Source organism: Egretta garzetta, unplaced genomic scaffold (genome assembly GCF_000687185.1).
Source record: "Egretta garzetta isolate BGI_Z169 unplaced genomic scaffold, ASM68718v1 scaffold429, whole genome shotgun sequence".
In the NCBI taxonomy this organism is placed as follows: Eukaryota; Metazoa; Chordata; class Aves; order Pelecaniformes; family Ardeidae; genus Egretta; species Egretta garzetta.
The window spans coordinates 253,830-259,354 of NW_009260678.1; positions in this window are offsets into that span (position 1 = coordinate 253,830).

Here is a 5,525-nt window from a genome sequence, read left to right on the forward strand (position 1 = left end):
GCGCTGGGGGAGCCGGACCACCAGCTGGGCTAGCCCGGCAAACCGGAGTACTTTGCTGGCGTTTGAGCCAATTCAGCACGTAACCACCCTGGACATATGACAGTAGCCCAACCGGCAATCGATGGCTCATCGCCGATTACAGCTTTTCGTTTTGGGGCCTTTGGCTCCTGGTGAGCCACGGCTGCCTCGGCAGCGGTGTGATTTACACCCACGATGCTCCCCAGCTCTCCAGCAAGCCAGGCAAAGCCACCACTGCAGCCACAATCTCCTCCTCTTTTACCAGGACATCCCCCTAAGAGGGGTTTTCAGGTGGGGACAACTCAGGGACCCCCTAGGGACCAAACTCTTCAAGACTGCCACCTTCCACCTGGTAAATCCTTTGGTGAAGGGGAACCAGATCCGGAAAGATTTAATTGATGTAGGAGAAAATTTTCAACGTGTGAAGAAAGGAGTCAGGGTTGCGATAAAAAGCAGACGGGATGAACAGAGAACTGCTCTTGAGAGGCACCACTACTTCACCTTTCATCACCAATACCTGTCCCTAAACTATGGGGATTCTTCTATTTGCTCCTCAGCTGGTAATTTAATGAAGAATCTCAAATGCTCACTGCTGCTCTGCTTACCTTCCTCGTGGACTGGTGCTCTCTCTTAGTCTTGTGCTCTGTAATATAAAAAAAAAAAACCAAACCAAAACCAAAGAAGTTTTTCTGTTGCTAATTAGTCATGTGCTCTGTAATATAAAAAAAAAACCCAAACCAAAACCAAAGAAGTTTTTCTGTTGCTAATGTCTATTAACCCCTAAGAGTACTCAGCACATTGGGATTCTTCGTCCTCGTATGACTTCCATAGCTGACGCTGCCTGCCTTCACATCTCCGACCTTTAGCTGTGAAATTATTGCACCAGGTCACGTTCAGGCGGCGCAGAAAGGCAGCGGCGCCTCTAAAGCCGGGCTGAATCCATCGGCTGCTTCCTCAGCTGCCGTCGCAGCTGGGCAGAGCCGAGGTCCTGCGCTGACCTCTTGGGCCTCAGCGGGATCAGGAATTAAGCAAACAGCTAAGGCTCTTTCTTCCTCCAACACTCCTCGGGGCTGAGCCAAATTTCACGCATGACTGAAATGAGTAATGATGCTGGAACTGAGTACCTGAGCAGTCTAAGATAAGACTAAGCTTCCTACCTTAAAAGATGCAGACCTTAAGTTGTGCCAGGGCAGGTTCAGGTTGGACATCAGGAAAAATTTCTTCCCCAAAAGGAACTGGAAGGCACTGGAAGGGTTTGCCCAGGGAAGGGGTCGAGTCCCCACCCCTGGGGGGATTTAAAAGCCGGGCAGACGAGGTGCTGAGGGCCAGGGGGGGTGGGATGGCAGGGGTAGGGGAACGGTTGGGCTTCATGATCTTAAAGGGCTTTTCCAATCCAAATGACTCTATGATTCTAGATGATCCTCAATTCTGGCATCACTTTGCAAAACACATTTCAGTATACATTAGGGTCCAAAATGCCAACTACAATATCTGCAGTCAATATGAGAGGTTAGTGAAAAATAGACAGGATCGTTTCCCCCTTTAGCTGCTGCAGAACATCCCGTTTTGTGCGCGTTTCAGGCAGTTCATCCCCTTTGAAGGCGAGTGCCTATTTTATTTTACAGAATAATTTCTTAATGTAGGTGCATTATTGCCCAGCAAAGAATATGTAGTTTTAATGCTATTATATACAGACAGTCCTCAAAGACAAATGCTCTTCATGTTATGAATTTCCTTTAGAACCGAGAAGCCAAGACAACTGTTTTACAGTTCATTAATTAGGAGCAGAAACTAGATTACATTTTAAGGGAAGGCTCTGTGCATATACCTGCTCATCCATGATGATCTGCTTTTCTACTAGACAGAGACAAAAGTTATCTCTTACTACAGACAGGACTTCCAGCGTGGCTCAGTTTCTGCTCGGGTGCCGCTGCTGCGAGACCTACCCGCCACAACCAACAACCTGGTTTATTGTAAACCAATTCCCAGCCCGTGTCCTTGCATGCAAAACCATCAACAACTCACATGGCTGGCTACAACTATGAAGTTACACACTCTGAAATATATGGGTAGGTAAGATATTAAAACATTAGAAAGAACTAATTACTGTTTTCTCTAATCCTGAATGTTGATGTCCGTGCCCTAGATTTTATTCCGAAAGCAAGGGAGTGGCAGAGGAGCCTGAAGGAATCGCTTGGATGATGAGGACAAATACGGGGATGGTTTTCTCCCCTGCCTGCCTTCCTCCATACATGCCTGCCCGATGGCCTCTACGCCAGCCCACCTGCCCTTCCAAACCTCTGCTAACAGCTGTCCCAGTTCCAAAAAATCCCTTCTTGCTTGCCATGCACCAGAATAGCAAGTATCTCGACAGCGCTGTTCAGAAATAACTGATTTCAAAGGGCTTATTAAATAAACATATGCTGCTCTCTTTGCTCGGTACGGGAGCGTGGTTAGAGGGAGAAGTGAAAAACGCCCGTATCCATCCTGCTGTAAGCAGCAGAACTATGAAATGTTGCTTTAGACACTTCTCGTCAGACACCAAATAACACAATAACCATGGTTAAATCTATGGCTCAATCCCCTCATTAATTTTATGGGGTTGTCCAAATTTCAGTGACGCTGAGCTCTGACGCACCTGTATACACACCTACGTATACACTTTTTAATTTCTGGTCTAAAAGCATGGTATATCCCAGTTTTCTGTAACAATGTTACCGTGTCCCATTTTGAGGCAGGCGAGAGGGGCAAATCACTCTCATTCTCAGTTAAACATTTTCACATCGAGTCGTTAATATTACAAAAGCCTAAGTTTCTCCGTTTTCATTCTGGGGCAGCACAGGGCATCCAGGAGGGCGCAGGAACAAGGCTCTGAAAACCCAGCTCAGTTTCCAGCTCCGCCACTGGAATTTTTGTGACCTCAGGTAAGGCTCTCCATCTCTTCCTATCTCTGTTCCCCCAAATTAAGGTGAGGATACCAGTGTCGGTCCCCTTCTGTACCATATTTTGAAACCCACTTACAAAAACTGCTCTGTAAGCATGACGCATGCTTTTTAAAGACGTGATTAAACTGGGACGTTTGTTGAAGTCTCTCAGGCTGAGCCAGGGCACTGAGTCAGTCCCAAGCTTGTAAAAAAAAATTTGTAGCTGACTGTGACAAAACTCTACACGGAAATGCAAACCCTTATCATTAGCACACTGAAAGCCAGTGACGGCCTAATTATGTTTTATTGGTAGTGGTTACTAATGCACGGAGAAAACAAACACATTATTCCCAACAAGAAATTGTTGTGCTTTGTCGTCAGGGTCTTCATGAATCTACGTCAAAATGAGCAAAAGGCAATCAGCTGTATTTGAAGCACACAAAGTTTGTTTTGTGCTCTCGGAAAACAAAAAAAAAAAGGATTACAGTACCTTTCAGGGATTTTTAAAAATGGAAATGTACTTCTGTCTGCTATCGAACCTACAGAGGAAAGTAATAAATAGCAAGCTGGAAATACATTCCGAAGTGGGTGAAAGTTCAGTGGTCACATTCAGAGAAATGCTAAACCACTCCGTCTTGCAGTAGCCGGGAGCAGAAGAAAGGAGAAGCTGAACTCTACGGAAGGACATACACTTTATTTTACAGACACCCACAAAAGCTGCCTAACCAAGCTCAAGCTTAGCTTTTACAACCCTAGCTCCAGTGCAGCACAGTTCCTTCTTAATGGCAGTCATTTATTCCTGACGTTGTGCTGTGCCTCGGTGTTGGAAAGATTTCTGAACGCTTGGAAAGCGCCTTCTCCTTCTCTCTGGAAAGGAATGCCCCGCAGCGTACCTGCGGTGTGATCCAGGGCACCTCCGATGCCTCTCGTCTTTCGTTCCTTTGCGTAAAACTCACTTCTTCCTTCCTGTGGTTTGTAAACTACGTTACAGGAACTGTCCCTTGTTCAGTGATTTTTCTCACTATAGAAGTTTGTATTTCTATAGGCCAGAGATGTAAAGACTAAGAAATGACTGATTCCCCTGAAGAGGCTTCCCTGCCCCGGAGAGCAGGGGCAGATGTGGGCCCCTCAGCCCTGCTTGCCCGTTTGCTCCCGCCGCCATCCGCCAGCTCCTCCTGGCCTTACGACCTCCAGAATATCCCAAAAGAGACACCCTTCAGCCTCCGAACTGGAGGCACCAGAACGCACCTGCCTGTGCCCAGCATACCACATCAACAAACAGAATGTGTACATAAGCCAACAGCAATATACACACACACACACATATATATATAGTCACGGTCAAATGATTTTCTAAAGATAGGTCTCCTTCAGCTAGAGGTTATGGACTCGATTCAGGTGTTCCTGGCTGAACCGTTATGCGTTTTGCAGGCAGCATGCTGGGGGGAGCATCCGTACCATCAACGGCTTCGGTCAAGCTCTCTGCTCAGGTGCCCGAGTTGGCAGCATGGGGCAAGTGAACGTCAAGCCATAGATCTCACTGAAAAATGATGCTCTTGTAGGCAAGCAAACGGGTTTTATCCTATACAAGCCAACCGGTTTTATCCTATACAAGCCAACCGGTTTTATCCTTTCACCCTAGAGATACGCTTTGATTCAGTGATACATCTGGACCATGAGAAGATGCCCCAGTGAGAGGTCTGTCTAGTCCCAGGCTCTGTCTCCAACAGTGGCAACCAGAGAAGCTATTTGGGCAGCATATACCTGTCTGGACACTGCATGGTCCACTCTCCTCATGCTTCCCAGCATCTGCAATTATTGTATTAGGAACACAGAAGGTACATGCCCATCTAAGTCCTTTTGATACCCATTTATGGGTCCTCTGCCCGTTAATTCATTTAACCCCTTTTTGAATATGCTGATGCTCTCATCCACGCAAAGCACTAGTTTTCTGCACATTTCTGAACCAATTTAGTAAATTGAAATGCTGCTAGAAAATTTGAAAAAAAAACCCGCAAAACTTTCACATACACAGTATCTGACATCAGGCCTGACCATGACTGACCAGCCCTTGCCAAAGATTGGGCCGTTCTAGAAGAAAAAGGTTCACAGCTAAAGCCATTATCTGAAAGTTTGCGATCTCTGATCCGTTTCACGTCAGCGTAACAACGTTGGCAGAAAATGAAGGGGACATCACGAAGTGACCGAGCTGTCCTGTGGCAAAGTCAAGCACTCCGAGAGTTTCGTTTAGTAACAAGGGTCCAGATCAAGGCAGTCTGGTATTTGAAAGAGCTTCCCTATGCCTTCTTTCCCCTAAGGCATACTGAAGGTATCAGAATAAAAGCCATTAGTTGGCTGGTTTGGGTTTTTTTTGGGTTTTTTGGGGTTTTTTTTTTTTGACCAGAAGCCTGCAAGTTGTCAGCCAGGCTAAGCCGGCTCTAGTAAGCTCTGCCCCGTGAAGCCCAGAAGGGAAGACTGGCTGCCGGCTTTACCGAAAGGCGCAGGCTTCATCCCCTGACCGGGACGAGACCCCCAGCGGCCGGGGGTGCCGGGCAGGCGGAGCGCCGATGCCAACCCACCGCC